The sequence below is a fragment of the Stenella coeruleoalba genome, assembly GCF_951394435.1.
Source record: "Stenella coeruleoalba genome assembly, chromosome: 13".
NCBI classification, from domain to species: Eukaryota; Metazoa; Chordata; class Mammalia; order Artiodactyla; family Delphinidae; genus Stenella; species Stenella coeruleoalba.
Window position 1 is genome coordinate 49,438,970 of NC_137159.1, and position 22,946 is coordinate 49,461,915.

At 38.4% G+C, this 22,946-nt stretch overlaps 1 long non-coding RNA gene across 1 annotated transcript in view; it reads left to right on the top strand.

Moving 5' to 3' along the window:
- Nucleotides 1–22,946, top strand: part of LOC307196279 — a 284,982-nt gene that overhangs the window by 23,362 nt on the left and 238,674 nt on the right. The window contains exon 3 of the long non-coding RNA XR_013831096.1: nt 20,274–20,331. This is a non-coding gene — a long non-coding RNA (uncharacterized lncRNA). The remainder of the gene's footprint in view (nt 1–20,273; nt 20,332–22,946) is intronic.

A 22,946-nucleotide genomic window follows, 5' to 3' on the forward strand; every position in this document is an offset into this window, starting at 1 on the left:
TTCTTTAAAATGGATGCTGATTCACAAGACTAGGGGATATGGTAATCAATCATTACAGTTGTATTCAATATAATTTATTGTGTAACTCCTATCTTGTTTTATGGAAATAGATGAGCTCTTAATTAGTGTAAAGAAGTCAGAGAATTTTCTCAGGAGAGCTTTTAAGAAGCACGTTTTAGGGGATTTGGAGTAAGACTTTAAAGTCAGTTATGGCTACGAATCCAATAAAAAGCTGTAGGCAGTTATGTTCTCATTTTCATTTTGTTTCCTCTTGGTAGTTCAGAGAGACATCAGACTGTTGCTCTTTGTTCCATTTAAATTTAGGGTCCATTTCTTAAAAATGGCACGGGAGCCGTATATTCCCTTATATAATGTTCCTATAGATAACACCAAGGTCATATCAAGTAGAAAGCACACAGTACATGCAAATTGTTATGAGTGGGGAGCCATTCAATCTAAAGAAAAATTGTTGCAATTGAAAACCCCTGTAACTTCTTTGCATCCGTTTCTCTCTCTCAGGGTTCTGGTTCTTAGCTCTTGGCGAAAGGTAAGCAGGAAATCTGTTGACTTTTAGAATAATTCCAGGAAACTACTCCAGCACCAGATCCAAACAGGTGTGGGGTCTCACGTATAGTTGGGTAGGTTGTTCATTAAGGACTCTTGTTCAAAGAGTGACTACCTCCCCTGAGTCTGGACTGACTGACTGTCTTGAAGCTCAACCATGGTGGCCCCAGGTGACGGAAGGTCATTCCAAACGGAAAAGTGCCACAGAGCGTGTGGGCAGACAGTAAGGGGAGCAAAGGCACAAACTGAAGGATGTAGATAAGACTTGCAGCCCAGAAGTCTATTAAGCCTCATTAAGTCTCAGCCTACCAGACACGTCGATGGCTGTGTTAAATTTGTGCTGCCTGGGGAATAAAATAAATGAAATTTATAAAGTTCAGAGCCAAAAGTTTCTAGGCTCACTTCTGACGCTTCTGATTTATTTTCTCAAACAACACTGACTTTGAAGTTCAGACAGCTCTGTGCCAATGAAACACTTCGAGATGGCTTTAAACTTGTACTTAAAAAGTCATCTTTGTCAGCTCTGTGACCTGGCACCAGAATGGCTTCAAGTGAAGCAAGTTCCCGCTCCAGCTCCTTCCACAGCCCCACTGTGGAAGGAAATTCAAATCAAGCATGAACACACTGCTCTTTTCTTTATTTTCCTTTTCAACCCCAATTAAATTGTATTTTCACACTATGGGGCAGTGTGCAGGACAAGTTATTTACATGGATCTTAGAAGGATAGAGGGTAGAGTGTCACTGTCGCATTTTAGGTCGCAGCGGTAAAAGACCTTTTTTATTTTTCTTAAATAAAGAGCTTGAAAGAAAGTTAAATGTAAGAAATCTGGCAAAGCAGCAGAGCCTTCAAAAGCAGGCTTGTGAACATTAAGGTTTCCATAGCAACATTATCTTGTCCAAAGAGTTTATTTCTTCCGAATTTATCTACCATAGGATATTACTATTTATTTTGACCTATAGACCCAAAGTGATACTTATTACATGCCCAACGAAATTATAATTTGAAAGGCTCTGATCTCTTAGTAGTATTTCTTACAGCCTATTTTAGAGTATTGCTATTTGCCTCTGTTATATATCCAGCAGTATGGTATAGATCTTATTGTACAAAACCTGCATATTAAATAGTTTCGGTAAATATACTTTTGATAGACAAGATGAGATAATAAATAAAATGAGTTCTAAATATACTCCCCCATTTCTTCAGCTATTTTAAACTACTCAACTTCAGCTTGGAGCATTTGGGTGAAACATAACACTTTCTTGCCTGGGATAGATGCCTTTCATTTTGCAGAGATTTTTGAGGTGAGAACCAAAAGATTTCACTTCATCGGAAACTTACGAAAACATTTTCTGCCAGCTTTGATGTGGTGTCTTTTGCTGATGACTCTTGGCACTGTACATACCATCTCGGTCCATGAACAAGCGTTGAGTACCTGTGAGCCAAGTGACTCCCTAGGTGCTCCTGAATTTAAAAAAAAAAAAAAAAAAGAATCAGGAGAGGCTTTGACCTCAGTTAGTGAACCATCTTGTTGGAGAGATAAGATATCTATGGATGAATCTGACTAAGAACAACAGAGAAGCAAAAAGTCAAGACTGTAAACAAACATAGCTCCTGTTGAATATTTACCATATGTCACATACTGTCCTGTGAGTTTAATGTTCACTCTGTCTATGATGATGATGATGATTTGCATTTTAGAGAAGAGGAAATAAACTTTCCAAGATCCCGTAGAGTGGCAAAGTTAGGATTTGAATGTGTCACCATAAAACTCCTACTTGTAATTCTCTCCCAGTGATACAGCTGTTCAAAAGTGAGTGCTATCATTCTGAACCAAAGACAGCAAAGAAGATATTACAGATGGTCCAGGGCAAAGACTTGGAGGGTGCCTTAGATGTCCTCACCTAGAAAGGGCAAGAAAAATTTTGACAGCTGGGAAGGAAGAGGAAATTTTGAATAAAGACCTGGAAACAGAATGCCACAAATCCCGCACAGAAAATCCAAATGCAAATGTAGATTGGGATCAGAAGGGGAAGGGCCAAGCTTTCTAACCCAAGCAATTTGAAGCATAATCTGTAGACCCTGGTATGTGGGCAGCATTCTTAGCTTGTTGAAGGGGTGCTAGAAACACAGTTCTAAGAAGACAACACAGAATGAGAGTAGAGATGCTAGAGGCAGGAGGACATGAGGGACAAGAAAAGGTCAGGAACAGAGAGGGACAGATGTGAAAATCTGTCACATCCAAAGAGATCATGTAGAAGTAAATACAGCAAAACTCCACCGAAATGCTTCTACCTATGTCTCATTTAATGATCTGTCTGTAAGTAATTTAATAAAACTAATAGAATTTTATTAACTGGGTTGAATGAAGGAGAGGGGTAGATAGGAGGCTATTCTTAAAAATGGTGTAAATCAGAAAGTGTTGCCCAGAAACATGCATTAATTTCAATAATATAGATGAAATTAAACAAATCCATGCCTAACCAGGTCCTTGGGGCCCTTGTTTTAGTGACTAGATAAGGCAAGTTTTGTAAATGGCATGTTAATTGTAAATTGTACTACTTCTCTAATGCAGTAGTACGTGAAAATGTCTTACTTTCCTATGGCCCCTAAGTTTTACTTAAACAACTCACCTTCACTGTGAAGAGATGCTAATGAATTCAAGTGAACTTTAGCCAAGCTCTACTTCACATCATATTATGCCATTTAATAATCAGCAAGCTTTATATTTTTTCCATGTGTGATGGAAACAAGGTCTGAATTGTTCCCAACTGCAATGTCTGATGAAACTATTTTAAGAGAATTCAGGAACTCATTCAAGTTCTCAAAGAGGCTCCTTGTTTAAATTGTGGAGAGGCTTACCTGGAGATCGCTATGACTGAGACTTAGTTTCTGTTAAAGACAGTATGTATCTCACATGACTGAAACAGGTTAATCTTAATGAGATGGAAACTGGATCCACCTTTTCAAAAGGGGAAAGCACTAGTGTAGGCATCACGGGCAACTGTATTGTTGGCATTTGCACAGGAATTTGAAAGAGTAGAAGACTTACTTTTGCATCAGACCAACTGGCTAATAGAAATGCTTGGTTACATTGTGTCAGTAACCACAAATAGCAGAAGAATAGCCTGAAAGAGATTTGGTAGCTTATTGTGCTCATAGAGATAATGTGTGAATGATCTTGAACTTCTTTTGTTGGAAGGGGTGTTGGTATAAGGAGGCTTCCCAATGAAGAAAAATAGACAGACAGCTATTATCATTTAAAGAAGAAAGCTGCCAGCGAAGGAATAATGTCATTTCCTAGAAATGGCAAGGGTAATTTGCTACTAATCGAAAAGAAGAAATTACATTTAAAGCATCTATTATTTGTCTTTTTTTTAAATTTATTTATTTTATTTATTTATTTTTGGCTGCGTTGGGTCTTCGTTGCTGTGTGCTGGCCTTCTCTAGTTGTGGCGAGTGGGGGCTACTCTTCATTGCGGTGCGCAGGCTTCTTATCGCAGTGGCTTCTCTTGTTGCGGAGCACGGGCTCTAGGCGTGCAGGCTTCAGTAGTTGTGGCTCACGGGCTCTAGAGCGCAGGCTCAGTAGTTGTGGTACAGGGGCTTAGTTGCTCCTCGGCATGTGGGATCTTCCCAGACCAGGGCTTGAACCCGTGTCCCCTGCATTGGCAGACGGATTCTTAACCACTGCGCCATCAGGGAAGTCCTTATTTGTCTTTAAAACTAAAAAACCTCTTCTTGTGAGTCCTGACATTCTTTCAGAAGCCCCTTTGCCTTATCCAGAAGGCTACTTAGTTGTGTGATTATCACATTGTAGGGTTCTGCAGAGAGGCATAAAAAGCTAAAAAGTGAGCTTGTCAACCCCATGAGCCAGGATTAAAATGTGTTTTAATTTTCAGCTACACTAGTTAGACTGAGTGCCTTGGAGGGAAAGGGAGATTGCTTTGACAGGTTCAGAAATGTTGCTTCAACTGAGGGAGTTATATGCCTCAAAGAAAGCCAGGTGCCTTATACAACAGTAAACCCTGTGAACTCAGGCAAGATTCTTGTTATGTCAGTTGAAGTGCTGATACTTATTCTACTTGCTATACCAGTAAAGAATGTGCTGTAAGTAACAGAAAACCCTACTTATGGTGGCTTAAATAAATAAAAACTCTAGTTCTTTTCCTATAACAAATCCAGGAATAAGTGTTCCAGGGCTGGTATAGCTGCTCTGTATAACTTTCTGCTCTGGCATCCTTAGTTTGTGGATTTCATCTTCATGATCACAAGATGGCTGCTGAATCTCTAGGCATTGCATCTTTGCTCCTGGCAGGAGGAAGGAGAGGAGTAAATTGGCAAAGGGAGGGTTAAGTCTCTCTGTTGTGAAAATCTTGCCTGGAAGTCCAGAACTTCCACTTGCATCTAATTAGACAGAACGGGATCACATGGGAATTTCTAGTTACAAGACGTCAGGAAAGTGGGATTTTGTTTTTAAATTTAGATTTCTACTTTCTTTAGGGTTGGATGGCCACATTACAAAATGAGAGTCCTGTTGGTAAGGAAGGAAAGAGAAGGGATATTTGGTATCTAGAACATGTTCATTGTTACTGCATCATCCCAGTTTATTACTTTCAGTTTGGCTGAATTGTTACTCATTTCTCCTGCTTATCTTCAGAGTCCGGTCATTATTCTGATTTCAAACAAACAAACAAAAAGATGAGAGATACTTATTCCCAACATGCTTAATAAAAAGAAACACAAGAATAATGACTGAAACTTATAAAGAAAGGCAGATTAGAATTTTTCTTTCTTTCTTTTTTTTTTTTAAAGAACCTCCATACTGTTCTCCATAGTGGCTGTATCAATTTACATTCCTACCAACACTGCAAGAGGGTTCCCTTTTCTCCACACCCTCTCCAGCATTTGCTGTTTGTAGATTTTCTGAAGATGCCCATTCTAACTGGTGTGAGATGATACGTCATTGTAGTTTTAATTTGCATTTCTCTAATAATTAGTGATGTTGAGCAGCTTTTCATGTGCTTCTTGGCCATCTGTATGTCTTCTTTGGAGAAATGGCTATTTAGGTCTTCTGGCCATTTTTGGACCGGATTGTTTGTTTTTTTAATATTGAGCTGCATGAGCTGTTTATATATTTTGGAGATTAATCCTTTGTCCGTTGATTCGTTTGCAAATATTTTCTCCCATTCTGAGGGTTGCCTTTTCGTCTTGTTTATGGTTTCCTTTGCTGTGCAAAAGCTTTGAAGTTTCATTAGGTCCCATTTGTTTATTTTTGCTTTTATTTCCATTACTCTAGGAGGTGGATCAAAAAAGATCTTACTATGATTTTTGTCAAAGAGTGCTCTTCTTATGTTTTCCTCTAAGAGTTTGATAGTGTCTGGTCTTACATTTAGGTCTCGAATCCATTTTGAGTTTATTTTTGTGTATGGTGTTAGGGAGTGTTCTACTTTCATTCTTTTACATGTAGCTGTCCAGTTTTCCCAGCACCACTTGTTGAAGACACTGTCTTTTCTCCATTGTATATCCTTGCCTCCTTTGTCATAGATTAGTTGACCATAGGTGCGTGGGTTTATCTCTGGGCTTTCTACCTTGTTCCATTAATCTATGTTTCTGTTTTTGTGCCAGTACCATATTGTCTTGATTACCGCAGCTTTGTAGTATAGTCTGAAGTCAGGGAGTCTTTGATTCCTCCAGCTCCGTTTTTTCCCCTCAAGAATGCTTTGGCTATTTGGGGTCTTTTGTGTCTCCATACAAATTTTAAGATTTTTTTGTTCTAGTTCCTTAAAAAGTGCCATTGGTAATTTGATAGGGATTGCATTGAATCTGTAGATTGCATTAGGTAGTATAGCCATTTTCACAATACTGATTCTTCCAATCCAAGAACATGGTATATCTCTCCATCTGTTGGTATCATCTTTAATTTCTTTCATCAGTGTCTTATAGTTTTCTGCATACAGGTCTTTTGTCTCCCTAGGTAGGTTTATTCCTAGGTATTTTATTATTTTTGTTGCAGTGGTAAAAGGGAGTGTTTCCTTAATTCCTCTTTCAGATATTTCATCATTAGTGTATAGGAATGCAAGAGATTTCTGTGCATTAATTTTGTATCCTGCAACTTTACCACATTCACTGATTAGCTCTAGTAGTTTTCTGGTGGCATCTATAGGATTCTCTATGTATAGTATCATGTCATCCGCAAACAGTGACATGTTTACTTCTTTTCGAATTTGTATTCCTTTTATTTCTTTTTCTTATCTGATTGCCGTGGCTAGGACTTCCAAAACTATTTTGAATAATAGTGGTGAGAGTGGACATCCTTGTCTTGTTCCTGATCTTAGAGGAAATACTTTCAGTTTTTCACCATTGAGAATTATGTTTGCTGTGGGTTTGTAGTATATGGCCTTTACTATGTTGAGGTAGTTTCCCTCTCTGCCCACTTTCTGTAGAGTTTTTGTCATAAATTGGCGTTGAATTTTGTCAAAAGCTTTTCCTGCATCTATGGAGATGATCATATGATTTTTATTTTTCTATTTGTTAATATGGAGTATCACATTGCTTGATTTATGTATCTTGAAGAATCCTTGCATCCCTGGGATAAATCCCACTTGATCATGGTGTATAATCCTTCTAATGTGTTGTTGGATTCTGTTTTCTAGTATTTTGTTGAGGATTTTTACATCTATATTTGTGAGTGATATTGGTCTGTAATTTTCTTTTTTTGTAGTATCTTTGTTTGGTTTTGGTATCAGGGTGATGGTGGCCTCATAGAATGAGTTTGGGAGTGTTCCTTCCTCCACAGTTTTTTGGAAGAGTTTGAGAAGGATGGGTGTTAGCTCTTCTCTAAATGTTTGATAGACTTCACCTGTGAAGCCATCTGGTCCTGGACTTTTGTTTGTTGGAAGACTTTTAATCACAGTTTCAATTTCATTACTTGTGATTGGTCTGTTCATATTTTCTGTTTCTTCTTGGTTCAGTCTTGGAAGGTTGTGCATTTGTAAGAATTTGTCCATTTCTTCCAGGTTGTGCATTTTACTGGCATAGAATTGCTTGTAGTAGTCTCTTAGAATGCCTTGTATTTCTGCGGTGTCTGTTGTAACTTCTCCTTTTTCATTTCTAATTTTATTGATTTGAGTCCTCTCCCTGTTTTTCTTGATGAGTCTGGCTAATGGTTTATCAATTTTGTTTATCTTCTCCAAGAACGAGCTTTTAGTTTTATTATTCTTTACTATTGTTTCTATTTCATTTATTTCTGCTCTGATCTTTATGATTTCTTTCCTTCTGCTAACTTTGGGTTTTGTTTGTTCTTCTTTCTCTAGATCCTTTAGGTGTAAGGTTATATTTTTATTTGAGATTTTTGTTGTTTGAGGTAGGCTTGTATAGCTATAAACTTCCCTCTTAGAGATGCTTTTGCTGCATCCTATAGGTTTTGGATCATCGTGTTTTCATTGTCATTTGTCTCTAGGTATTTATTTCCTCTTTGATTTCTTGAGTGATCTCTTGGTTATTTAGTAATGTATTGTTTAGCCTCCATGTGTTTGTGTTTTTTATGTGTTTTTCACTGTAATTGTTTTCTAATCTCATAGCGTTGTGATCAGAAAAGATGCTTGATATGATTTCAATTTTCTTAAATTTAATGAGGCTTGATTTGTGACCCAAGATGTGATCTATCCTGGAGAATGTTCCATGCACACTTAGGACGAAAGTGTAATCTGCTGTTTTTGGATGGAATGTCCTGTAAATATAAATTAAATCTATCTGATCTCTTGTGTCATTTAAACCTTCTGTTTCCTTATTTATTTTCATTTTGGGTGATCTGTCCATTGATGTAAGTGAGGTGTTAAAGTCCCCCACTATTATTGTGTTACTGTCGATTTTCTGTTTTATAGCTGTTAGCAGTTGCCTTATGTATTGAGGTGGTCCTATATTGGGTGCATATATATTTAGAATTGTTATATCTTCTTCTTGGATTGATCCCTTGATTATTATGCAGTGTCCTTCCTTGTCTCTTGTAACATTCTTTATTTTAAAGTCTATTTTATCTGATATGAGTATTGCTACTCCAGCTTTCTTTTGATTTCCATTTGCATGGAATATCTTTTTCCATCCCCTCACTTTCAGTCTGTATGTGTCCCTAGGTCTGAAGTAGGTCTCTTGTAGACAGCATATAGATGGGTCTTGTTTTTGTATCTATTCAGCAAGCCTATGTCTTTGCGTTGGAGCATTTAATCCATTCACGTTTAGGGTAATTATCGATATCTATGTTCCTATGACCATTTTCTTAATTGTTTTGGATTTGCTTTTGTAGGTCCTTTACTTCTCTTGTGTTTCCCACTTAGAGAAGTTCCTTTAGCATTTGTTGTAGAGCTGGTTTGGTGGTGCTGAATTCTCTTAGCTTTTGCTTGTCTACAAAGCTTCTGATATCTCCATCGAATCTGAATGAGATCCTTGCCCAGTAGAGTAATCTTGGTTGTAGATTCTTCCCTTTCATCACTTTAAATAGATCATGCCACTCCCTTCTGGCTTGTATAATTTCTGCTGAGAAATCAGCTGTTAACCTTATGGAATTTCCCTTGTATGTTATTTCTCGTTTTTCCCTTGCTGCTTTCAATAATTTTTCTTTGTCTTTAATTTTTGCCAGTTTGATTACTATGTGTCTCAGTGTGTTTCTCTTTGGGTTTATCCTGTATGGGACTCTCTGCCCTTCCTGGACTTGGGTGGCTATTTCCTTTCCCATGTTAGGGACATTTTTGACTATAATCTCTTCAGATATTTTCTCGGGTCCTTTCTCTCTTCTCTTTCTGGGGCCCCTATAATGTGAAAGTTGTTGCATTTAATGTTGTCCCAGAGGTCTCTTAGGCTGTCTTCATTTCTTTTCATTCTTTTTTCTTTATTCTATTCAGCAGCAGTGAATTCCACCATTCTGTCTTCCAGGTCACTTATCCATTCTTCTACCTCAGTTATTTTGCTATTGATTCCTTCTGGTGTAGTTTTCATTTCAGTTATTGTATTGTTCATCTCTGTTTGTTTGTCCTTTAATTCTTCTAGATCTTTGTTAAACATTTCTTGCATCTTCTCAGTCTTTGCCTCCATTATTTTTCCAAGGTCCTGGATCATCTTCACTATCATTTTTCTGAATTCTTTTTCTGAAAGGTTGCCTATCTCCACTTCATTTAGTTGTTTTTCTGGGGTTTTATCTTGTTCCTTCATCTGGTACATAGCTCTCTGCCTTTTCATCTTGTCCATCTTTCTGTGAATGTGGTTTTTGTTCCACAGGCTGCAGGATTATAGTTCTTCTTGCTTCTGCCCTCTGGTGGACAAGGCTATCTAAGAGGCATGTGCAAGTTTCCTGATGGGAGGGACTGGTGGTGGGTAGAGCTTGCTGTTTCTCTGGTGGGAAAAGCTCAGTAAAACTTTAATGTGCTTGACTGCTGATGGGTGAGGCTGGGTTCCCTCCCTGTTGGTTGTTTGGCCTGAGGCAAGCCAACACTGGAACCTACCTGGGCTGTTTGGTGGGGCTAATAGATTAGAATTTTCTAATAAGAGATCTTTCGAAAAGATTTTGTGTAAAAGTAGCTTTCCCGTGGGTACAAGGTTTTATAGAGCTAAAATGTGGGCAGAATCTTTGGTGAAACATGAAAAATGATTAAGTTCACAGGTAACAAAAACACAGAACTACTCTGATATTTTTAGCCAAAACTAAAAGGTGAGAGTCACTGCCCTAAAGACAAGGATTACTTGGAAGGCTAAAGAAGAGTGATGAGTATAGAGCTATAGAAATGAAGTGAAATGCTGGGGAAGAAGTATTATTTTCTGTAGAGCCCTGCCCTAAGGATGAATAATAAAAAGAATAGAAAAAATTCATTAAATATGAAAGCATATCAATACATGCAAAAATATACATTGTAAGTCTAAAGTGGAAAATATTTTTATGTTTTGATAGGGATCTGTGAAATTACTTCACAAATTGGAATGTACTTTACTTGTAATAGTAAGCAATCATAAGCTTCTATGAAAAATGTACTGGTCCTCGCTTCAGACCTTTAATGGGAAATGCATAGTGTCAGTAGATTTTGAAATTAAAAAAGAAAAAATCTTGATTTGAAAATTCTACAAGCATGATTCTGTTATCCAGTCTGGATTTGAAACTTCAAGCCCTAATTGAGGTTTCCTGGATACTTTTCCACACCTGGAAATTACCCCTAAGGTTATTTAGAGATGATCTGAGGACAAAAGTAAAGGCCATGGGGTCCTGAATATGTGCTTTATTGTTTCTTCCTCTTTCCCCCTCTGGATATATACACAATAAAAAAGAGGTAGGAAGGTGAAGGGTAAGAACAAGTGATCTTTTCCAAGGCATTTATCTGGCTTTGTGAGTTTGATGATGGTAAGGGGTTAAAGAGATCATGACCAAACCCTCCACTGTGTCTTTTGAGCACTGCATTAAGCACAGGTCACGTTTGATTTTGTTCCAAGATGACCATTTTGTCATTAAAAAACAGAAAGAGGAAAGAAAAGAAAAAGGAAGACTAATGGAAAGTGTATCCACCAGCCTTCTGCCACCAAAACTACAGACCAATTTCAGGGATACATTTGTCTTTAAACACATTATGTTGCCACCAAACATAAGCTAGTACTGAATTGCCAGTCCAGGGGAGATTTGCTTATGATTGCATTGGCTGGCTGCTTGGAAAAGACAGCTCATGTGCAGGCATCTAAAACAGTAAAATCTACTTACTCTTAGACACATTCAGTTTTTAGACCCTTGACTGACTCCCATCACCAGAGGGGGGAAAATCGAACAGCATTATCTGCTCATTTGAATTTAAGAAATAAGGCAGGTAAAGTCTTTTTCTTTTTCTTCTTTTTATCAAGTAGACAAGTACTCTCAAAAAGAAGAGAAGTGGAGTCTGCAAAAGGCTCCAACACTATAATCTGTACTAAATTACAGATGATTGATGTCTTAGAAACCAGTGTGATTGAAATTGTACATGCAAGCTAACCCACAGGATAACATAGTATCTTTTTACTGTCCTGTAAAACTATATATCAATTTCCCCTAAAATTAGTGATATTCACTAAAGGGTAAGGGGCCATATTTTGACATTAATAAGGAATCACAGAGTTTTAATGGCAAAGCAAGGTAATAAAATTAATTCTTAGCCATAATGGGCATTAAAAAACGGATATAATTTATGATTAGGTCAAAAGTGCTAGGTGTTAGGCTCACAGCAGGTTGGAAGAAGCACCTGAAAAATATTCCTCCCCAGAAGGAATTTTTTTTAATAGTCCAGGAAATTCAAGGAGGTGATGTTAACTAGATAGTACCTAGAATTTTTTTCATTACTAGGAAAAAAGACTGTATTTTTACCTATGCTTTTTTATAGTTTATGTATCTTTATTCTTTATAGAACAATTATTGACTGATAAATCAATTTAGCTTGCTAATAAAATTTTCAAAACTAATTTGATTGTGTTGCTTTATTAGAATAGTTGGAGTGTAGGTTTAAGATGGCTGGCAGAATACTTGTCGGTCTTTCTTCCGCTTGAGAACCAAAACAATAGTAAATCTGTAAAGTAAATATCATCCAAAAACAATGGGTCAGTAACAATGATGACAGAACAACGAATTTCAGTAGATGAGAGCTTTTAACAAATATCTCAAATGTGGAAATTGAATGAAAACCTGTGGAATAGTGACATAAGGCAACAGAATCTATAGTTTAGATTATGCATGGAGAAAGTAAGCAGATAAGAGAGCTAATCTCCCCTCTAGTGCCCAAACCTCAGAGAGCCCAGAACTCAGAGATAGAATATATAACAGACCCAGAGTGAAAAGTGGGACTGAAAACTTAGTATGAAGATTTATCCCAACTTTCCTTTCAAACTTAACACATTTCAGGAAAGCAGTCAAGAATGTATTTATTCCCAGTGCAGGGTGGGGGATGCAGGGAATGAAGAATTCTTCTGAAAATAAACTGAAAAGAATGTCTGGGGACTTTTATTCTATCTATGTGAATGTCTGCACTCGATCATAAAGGCTTTCTATTTCAGCATGGAGTGTGAAGTAGGGGAAGGACCATATAAAGTCTTTCTTTGTCTGCTCACACCAAAGTACCTTGAAGTCCAAGTCAGTCTTTCTATTTAATCACTCTAAAATACAAACAGATAACCCAACAACATAAAGTGTTTGAGGACAGCCTGCAGAATGAAAAAAAAGATTAGAATAAACAAAACACTAAACTCAAAGGAGCAGATATATCAGATAACAAAAAGAAATTAAAGAAACAAAATTCCTTTTGTTACTGTCAGAGATATTTGAGAACATATGACATCTATAAGAAAAGAATAGTTAGTATAAAAATTATAATCTAAAAATAAAAAAGAGCCTAAAATTATGATTACTGAAATTCAATTCACAAAAAGGGATCAAATGTAATGACACAAAGGCTAACGTTTTAGAAATATTGCAGAGAGCATAGAGATGGGAAATATAAGAATAAAGGTAAGAGACATAGAGAATCATTCTGATTGTCAAACATCTTTCAAATCGGAACTTCACAAAGAGAAATCATAGAAACTGCAAAGAGGAAATTATTAAAGACACAAAATAAGAATATCTCCCAGAATTAAACAGAGATAAAAATATTTAGGTGAAAGAACTCATTGAATACTAAGATTGAGATAAGAAAGACCAGTGTCTAAGAAGCAATGAGGATATTTTATAAATACCTGGGGAAAGAAATGACCCTAAAAGCTTCCAAGAAGAAAAAGGCAAACAAATAAACAAAATACTAGGTTGCCAACTGAGGGGAAAAAATCAGACTGACATCAGACTTTTCATCACCAAAATAAATGCTTAAAGATGAGCATGCATGGCCTTTACATGTTCTGAGGAAAATTAATTTTGATCAAGCAGTCTGTATTTAGTCAGTCATCTCATCAACGGCATTTGGGAGAAAATAAAACAATTTCTAGCTGTATAAGTACCTTTTATTTTTACATCCAGTGAACCTTTCCTGAGAGTGTTTCTTGAGGATAGACTCCAACAAAATGAAAGTGAAAAAAATAGGAAGATATGGGATATAAGAAATGGTAAGACTAATCCAGGATCTTTATAACAGGAAATACCAACTGTGCACAATACAAAAGGAAATCAGTGGTTGCTAAGAAGTATATCTTCAAAATGAAGACTAGACAAAAGGCTGAAAGATATTATAGATGGCTTATATTTCTTCTTACCCAAAGAAATAAAGGCTATGAGTTATTTCAAGAAATACCAAACAAAATGTACAAGAAAATAATTTTCCCAACGTAAAGCAAATTCAGGCATGACATGATTTTCAGCACTTGATAGAGTATAATAAAGGAGATTCTATTTAATATTTTACTTTGACTAACAAGTTACAACATTGAACCCATAGAAAAAGAGTGATAATCATAGACTTCTGGGCTTTCCAATAAGCAATACTTACATAGTCATAATAACGTAAACACTGTTTTTGTTCTTTCAACTTTTACAATCAAAGTTTAGACAGCTCTCAGATGATTTCATTGTTGTTGCAGAATATAATGTAAATGTTTCTACCAGATGTCTAAATAAAGATTAATTTTCTAGTATCAGTGGTGGAGGTTAGAGCATGAATTTTTACACAGACTCAGACCCACTGAGTATGATAAGAACAAAAGCAAGCTTTAACGCCATCCCTCTTTCCTTACAAGCCACAGTGAAGAAGAGAAAAGGAGGATTACCAAAGACAAACGTTAAGATTTATAGTTTCTCACCACTCCAAGCAGAGTAATTCTCAAGCTGAAAGCAGGGAAAGAGTGGGCTTTTTTCAGATGGCCATAAGTAATTAAAAATCTGGTTCCTTTTCATTCCGGAGGAATTCCATCAGCAATGCAGTCATTGCAGCAACAGTTGGCCAAGGCTTTGAACTGTTGCCTCAAGCTATCTTGAAGGAAGTGTCCTTCGTTGGATGGAATAGGCAGCCTAAAGTAATGAGGATGGTCAGTTGCTTATATGCTAGTCAGCCATAAGTGGTGGTCAAAAAAAGAGGGGTGGAGTTACATTTGGGTCTCATGCAGCCAAAAACTACTTAACATTTCCAAAGCATGTCACTAAAAGCTATTCCCATGCTTACAGTTAGAGCACTGGCATTTGCATCCAGATTGTGCTTCTTTCTAAGGCTTTCGGACCTTAGGAGAATGCTTAATGACCACAGAAGGAAAGACTTGTAAAGTACCTTTTCCTCCCTTGCTGGGCCCTAAGTTCTGTAAAAGAGAATTATCCCAAGGAGCCCTACCAACGTATCTTTATAACATAAAAATAAAGGTATAGATAATGGAAGTTAGAATGTGTAGGTGGGGCAGACAGTTGAGACGGAGAGAATGTAGCAGTCTTATAAAAATGGTATTCAAGAAAAACTTATCAAACATCAGTTGAACACAAAAGAGGTTTGTGTATTATTTTGAGTTACATACATAATTAATACACAAACTAAAAATACTGATTTAACTATCAAACTTAGGAACTGGGTATATAGGTGGAGGTGGTTTCAGTGCATGTGCACTAAAACATCTATACCAGTGGCAACTCAATAGCTAATGTCAACATTAACAAATTAATTATATGTCTTATAAGCACACTAGAGATGGGAGGACATTCACCAGAAGAAGTACAAGTACCAGTTGACTTGAGGAGTAGGATTAGAGATGGGAGTGGTGGACAGGGGTCTGTTGCTTTTCATTTTAAGCACATTTGTGTTATCTTATTTTTCATCATGAGGAAGCATCACTTTAATAAAAACTAGGCATATATTTAGAAAAGGACAAAACTAATTGGACTAGTTGTTTGATTAAAATGACTAAACAGTAGTATTTGTTTAAGTATTTATTTCCTGAAGCTAATATACTATCTGCCTCATTTTCTTCTTTTCCTATCTTATTCCCAAGTCTACTCCTGTTCACCTCCCTTGTTCTACTCACAACATACTCAACAATTCTTTGTGCTACTTCACACTAAGCATATAATAATCACTAAAATGCCTGTTGAATCAATCTTGCATTTAATATACTATTTTTATGTACTTTACACTGCACAGGGTGATTGATAGATTAGCTCAGTCATTACTGCGATTTTTGAATAAGAAAACTGATATTCCTTGTCAAATTTATTTCAAGGGAGAGTCTGAACAGTTATTGTATCAATGGTAAGATCATAGTAAAAGAAAATATTTTTTTGAGGGGAAAGAATAGATACTTGTAACCAGAAAATGAGTGATTCAGCAAAAGCAATTACTTTCCTATTGAAGCCTCAAAAGACAAAGAAGGACTATTTTCAGAAAATAAAGAATAACCTTGAAATTTGTCAATAAAGTTCTCATGTTCCTGGCTTGCCTGCATAAAACTATCATTTTACTTTTGCCTTTTGCTTTTTTTGGTACATAGTGGACGTGTCAAAGAATTTTTATTAATACCCCACCTTTTCACTGGGGACAGATTTCTATAACATCTTTTCATTTATTTAATATTGCTCCCTGTACGTTGCCGCTTCTGATCTTTGGTGAATTAAGCTTTCTTTATTATATGTTAGGTCTTAGATCTTCCAGTTCTTCTCTACCTTCTTCCAAGTCATCATGCTTCTGCAAAGAGCCCAGAATTCTAGTCACTAAGGTGGTGGCTAGCATCCTTGAGTAGAGATGACAAAACGATGGCTCTTTCACTAAACTCGGCTTATGCACTTCCCCAGATTCACTTGGCCCCATCAACCTCTCTGGCCTTGGTCACTTCCCTGGCTTCCCAACCTGTAACTACACAGGCCATTCCCATGCTTGCAAAGCCTGGCCACCATCTCTGACCTTATCACAGCTTCTAATACCTCTAGTTGTCTTCTAGTGACAAGGGCCAGGTTTCAGCAAAGTCTCCAATGCAGTCTCTGCAGTGGGAACCAAAGCAATGTTCTGGTCCAATCAGTCAAGTCCAAGAATGCTTTGGCTTTCTCAGCAGCTGCCTGGAGAAGCCAAATAAAACAACCTGGAAGTTCAGGAGAGGTAATGCCCTACGAGTGAAATTTGACCAAAGAAAGGTAGTATTTAGGAGGCAGCGGTCAGATAAATTGAGGGACCGAGTAACCACGTTTGTTTCCTTGTAAAGCTGTGTCAACTTGGTAACACATTCCCTTGTGTTTGCTTTCCTTTCTTCCCTGCATCATTGCCTTTATCCCTTACTCTTGGGGGCATACACTCAATTCCCTGGGATTGTGTTCCTCCAATAAAATATTTACATGCAAACTTTATTTTAGGCTCTGCTTTCTAGAAACCTGGGCAATGCATTTGGCACCTGTATCTGGAAAACAGACCCTCAGGATAGGAATTTGCAGTTGGATTGCCCACCAGTGGAAGGTAATAGAGTCCCCACCTCTGATGGAAAGTGAAGTGGTAATAACCTACTACATACACAATTATTAAAGTTTTCACTCATGGTTAGCTGGATTGAGGTGTTGGTGAAAGATGGAGCATTGAGAGAGCAAGTGTTTAATGCACTTGATCGATGGATGATTATGTGACTGTGGTTGGGATGTCCGGTTTTAACATTATTGGAGGACATATGAAAGCATTCTTTGAAAGCCAAAGGTCTTGAATGCAGCTCTGAGAAAGGTTCTTGTTCCTTGATGTACAGGGCATTCTCAACTAGAAATGAGGTTTAGAGTTTGAACACAATGGTGGCAGAGCTGCAACATGAAGTTGAATGCACAACTTCTCCTTTGGAAAGAATGGGACCCTGAAATATGTGATCACATCCTCAGTTTATAAACCTGAGAGTCTTCAACCTTCAAATTCCACTGAAACCTTCTGGCTCATAGAAACACCCAGTTTCCCCTTGCTAGAAAAGAACAGTTTCCCTATATCTGAATACTATGCAATGCCCCACCCGAAAGAAAGGTGATACTTGTTTTCTTTAAGACTTACCCTCATTATCCCTCCTTGCCTCCAGGCCAGTAAAAAACACTGTTCTTGGAATAAAGAGCACACCCACACAAGGAATTGTACGTAAACGTACTGCTAGGAACTGAGGAAATATGTATGGGAATGTATTTTGAAGGTTTTAACCGAGGGAGATGGAATACAAGGCTGAATAGGGGAGAACTCATTGAAACTGGGGCACTCACTGACACTAACGGTTCAACATTCTGGCAAGTATACCCAAAGCTAGTCATAGTAGTTCACTCTGATGGTTCCTTGACGATTGGATATAACAGTGATCAATTAGGTGGAGATTTCAGAATACTCAGCATAGTATTGAGAGAAGGGTTAGACAGAGAGTTGGTGATGCCAGGATGTTAGAATGGATTTAAATAGTAAGTGTAACTGAGAAGCTGCCACCTGCCTATGTTCCCAGGAAGGACCCCAGAGACACTGCTTTCACTATGGCAGTAAAGATGTGTTTCGAGAAGCACTTTGGCGGCTATCTCTGTAGGAAGATACTGCCATGGAACTTGGATTCCAGATATTAATGGGTAAATAGCATTGGGGGCCAGGTGGCAGCATGTAACTATCCGAGGCAGAGTAAATGCAATTGCTGAAACGGACAACAAAGCCAGATTAGCAATAAGGATGCCTCAGTTCACAGAGATTTAGAGCAATGGCTCTTAGCTAGCTGTGGTATGCTTAAGTTGTATAATAATAAAACAAATGAAATCTGGCTAGAATACCAGCTGGCGTCAACCGTCAAGATGGAGAAATCATAGGTCCTCACTAGGGTTCCAGGTTTCTCAGTTTATTGGGGTAGCTCATTGATTGATGGGGAGGCCAAGTGCTCTTGAGGAGGACCCGCAAAGACACTGTAAGTGTATGCAGTAAATAGTCCTACGATCTTTCTCCAAGCAGACTTACAATTTCTAGGGTAACTGTGCTTTGCTGACAGCTTTCCAGGATTTCTAAGATGTGGGTCTGACATGGTACTGACACCAGTGAACCAAAAAATGCCATTAAGATTCTTTGAGTAAAGTGGAAGTTTACAGAGGCCAAATAAATGAAATTTTGTCCAAATTTCTTAATCGTTGGTCCAATGGGCATGTAAGTTCATTGTGTGATCATTTTCCTGAGCCTCAAATATTTAATTGTGATGATAGCAGCTGGAAAACACTCCATGTTGATTCTCTGACCTGTGGGTAAGTGCCACTATGGTTGGAAGGGAAAAGAGAAGTTTCTGAAACTGCCCCCTCCCCCAGGTGACATAGTAAATTAGAAGAAATACTATATCTAGAGAGGAATTGCAGGGATTAACCTCAAAATCAAACACTAGAAAGCGATAGGGGTGGTGGCTCCAATCACAGCCCCCTTTAATTCACCTGTTTGATTTCTACCAAAACCTGCTTGGTTGAGGTGTATGTCAATGGACTGTCACAGTTTATCCACATGACAGATCCACTTGCAGTTGCTACAAGAAGGTTTGAAGTAGCGTTAAGTGGATGTACCTACGGGTAGAGGTTAAAAGTGTGTGGATCTTTGTGCTTTTATCCACAAGAAAGCATCTACTGCAGATGAGGTTCTCAACAATCAGGTGCCAGCATGAACTATCTGTGATCGTCAACCAACCTTTTCTCAGCCACAATGTTGCTTGTGTTGTAGGTACATGAACAGAGAGATACGATTACAAGTTACACATAGGCTCGACCACAGGGATTTCATTCCACCAAGACTGGCTGATGCAACTGTCACCACTACTAAATGTTCAACTTGTCATTTTCCAGGTCCAACTCTAAGCCCGAAAAATGTCACCATCCTCAGTGATACCAGGCAACCTCCTTGTGATGGGTTCATTCCATTGGACCTTGGAGGTGGTAGACATTCTTCCTAACCAAGATCAATACAGTCACTCAGGGACTTATAGAATACCTGAGCTATCAACATGGCGACCCACATAACATTGTCTCAGACAGAAAGAACCTATTTTAATGCAAAGAGGTTTGAGTTACAAATACGGGATTCAATGGCCTTACGTCGCCAAGAAGCAGCCATAAGTGGAATGGCATTTTGAAGGTTCAGTTAATTTATCAGTTCAAGGAAAACACCTTGTAGCTGTCCTGTGGGTTGCGGTACATTCACTGAACCGATGGCTGGTACATGGTGTTATGTCCTCAGCAGTAGAAGCCCAGGAACAAAAGAAAGGAAGTACGATTGCGCCTTTACACCATCAGTGTCAGTGAGCCTCTTGTAGAATTTGTTTTCTGTCTCTGCAAAATTAGTCTCTGCCAAGTTGGGATCCTGGTTTCCAATGTTTCCACCAGCAGATAACAGAAAAGTTTTCCACTTAATTGGAAGCCATTATTGCCATCTGGCCACCACCAGTGGACCAGCAGGAAAATAAAAGAACTACTGTTCTGAGTTAAAAAATAATCCGGGCTTCCCTGGTGGCGCAGTGGTTGAGAGTCCGCCTGCCGATGCTAGGGGACACGGGTTTGTGCCCTGGTCCAGGAAGATCACACATGCCGCGGAGCGGCTGGGCCCGTGAGCCATGGCCGCTGAGCCTGCGCGTCGGGAGCCTGTGCTCCACGACGGGAGAGGCCACAGCAGCGAGAGGCCCGCGTACCGCAAAAAAAATATAAATAAATAAAAAAAAAATTGCCGTACTAAGCTGGGGTTGATATTGCACAATTAAGGCAGAGGAGTATATCTGGAAACATGGATTTACTGGGATGTCTTTTGGTTTTCAGTGTCCACTGATAACTGCAAACGGACAGTAACAGCAACCACAGGTCCCTGAATAGTAAGGTAAGTAAGGGCTTATACCCCTTGGGGATAAAGGGCTGGGTCATTCCACCAGGAAAGTAACCAAGGCTAGTCAAAGTCTTGGTTAAGAAAAATCCCAAGGTGACAGTAGAAGAGGGAGATGATAGTATCAATTATTATTCCAGAACCAGCTGCAACATCAGGGGAGGTAGTTTGTTTTGCTCATCCTCCTTCAGTCTCTTTAGGCTATTACAACCGTTCACTCTTCCAAGAACTGGATTTGTACCACCCCTCTTAGAGTGGAAGTGAAGGCATCATATGCTTAAACAAAAGAGGATGTAAGCAGATCTGGGCAGTGCCAGAAACGAATTCTGCCGGATCCAATCTATGCACCTCTGCTGACGTAATTAGTGCTATTTAGCCCCTAGACCTTAGTCATTTGTCCTGTTTTTCAGATGAAGTAGCCCAATTCAAAATGCTCTTACAGCGTTCGTGCCCTGGCCGTCGCTGTTGTTGCCTCACCTTCAGATATTACCAGTTGACTCAGTTTCTCCCTGAGACGAGAGCTGAGCCTTAGTGCAACTTTCAAGTGTTAGCTGTCATGGGAGCCATTTAGCCTCTCCAGTGCCCAGTTTCAACCTGACTGGACCTGCTGGAACTCTCATTTCCCAGGGGCTACCTGGAAGGGCCAAGTAGAATGCCCAGAACTGCAGAGAAATTAAAGCACTGTGGTCTGACCCTTGATCAATGAGGAACAGAACTCGTGAAGGAACTGTCAGTTTAAAATGCTTCCCCTTTCTTTCCTTTGGACAGATTCTCCTAAGAAGGGGTAGCTTCACATGGCCACTCCTTGTTACTACCATGAGTTTTCTTATAAAACTGTGGCCAGCTCTTTAACGCAACATGTGTTTTCTTGTCATTTTTCCTTGTGTCATGTCCTTTTTTCCACTTACTTTTGTCCTGGGAGCCCACCTCTCAATAAAGCATTAGTATATGAGCCCTGTTCCACGTGCTGTTTTCTAGAAAATCAGGGATAAGGCAACTTCTATAGGAAAGACATTGAAGTCATTACAATAAAAATATTTGAAACAGAAAAAACAAATAAGCCCTCCAACCCAAGTGACTTGATATGTGTAAAGAGCTTAATGGAGAAGAGTTTGGGTAATATTTTGGAAGAGGAATAAAGTTTAGCATTCTTTTCTTTCTTATTTTTTAAAATTTATTTTATTTTTGGCTGCGTTGAGTCTTTGTTGCTACGCGTGGGCTTTTCTTTGGTTGCGGTGAGCGGGCGCTACTCTTCGTTGTTGTGCGGTGGCTTCTCTTGTTGCGGAGCATGGGCTCTAGGCACGTGGGCTTCAGTAGTTGTGGCTCGCAGGCTCTAGAGAGCAGGCTCAGTAGTTGTGGCGCACGGGCTTAGTTGCTCCGTGGCATGTGGGATCTTCCCGGACCAGGGCTCGAACCCGTGTCCCCTGCATTGGCAGGTGGATTCTTAACCACTGCGCCACCAGGGAAGCCTGCATTTTCTCTTTCTGCGTTTCTCTGAGACATCACATTGTGGTAAGGCTTGGAAAGTTGCATTTGAGAGCTGGTAAGATTTGTTCAATTCTTGGGTAGACAGCAGAGTATGAACAGCAAACAGGAAGCAGAGACTTTCAAAATATGCATTCTATACTGTCCTCTTTAAGAGAAAGATGTAAAGGGGAACTTGAGGTTTTATACTTTCTAGTCTAGACTATAGAAATTTAAACCAGTATTCTATTTAAACCAAAAGGGCTGAAACTCTGTGTATTTCTCAAGATTTTCCTGAACTTTCTCCCTAAACCAGCTATTATTTGAGTCTTATCCACCTCAGCAAATGTTAACTCTGTCCTTCCTGGTGCTCAAACTGAGACCTCAGTATTATCCTTGACACTTTTCCTAGTCTCAGAGCCTATATTCAAGCTATCAATAAATCCTATACACTTCATCTTCATTTTCTATTTAAAATCCAATCAATTGAAATCAATTTCAATATGGTTCAGCACTTTCCAATGGTTTTATGTCTCCCTTAGAGTAAAATTCAAAATATTTTTGTTTTGGTTTATGCACTGATATATCTTCTATACATGTGACGATTCCTGGTTGACGTTATGAACTTAATAAATATTTTGTTAATGAATTGATATATGTTAAGCCTGCTTTCTAATCTCTAGAGATAAACAAGGAAAGTTATTTGAAAGTTGAAATATGAATTCATGGATATTTGGAGTAATGTTTCTACCACTGGAAGATGTAAGAATGTTCTAATTTCAGAAATTTTAACTAGTTGACTGTGACATGAACTTGGTAGAGAATAAGACGAAAAAGACAATTTTTCTTTCAAAACTAAAATCTGTGTTTTAATCTGCTGTTAAGCATGATCAGATTGACCCATTGGCTAAACATTTCCAACACCCCCAACTAGCAAAATTTTCTTGGTGACCAAATTGTCTCTCTGTTTAATGCCAGAAACTGATGACACTTTGTGGCTAACGTGATAATAAAAATCTTAAGAAGCAGCTATTATTAGCCTCATTAAGAGAAATTGTGAAAGAACACCTCCATCTCCAAGTTCTACAGACAAATTTAGTGACCTAAAAGGAAGATGTGACCAAAAACGAAAGAAAAGAAAACGTAAT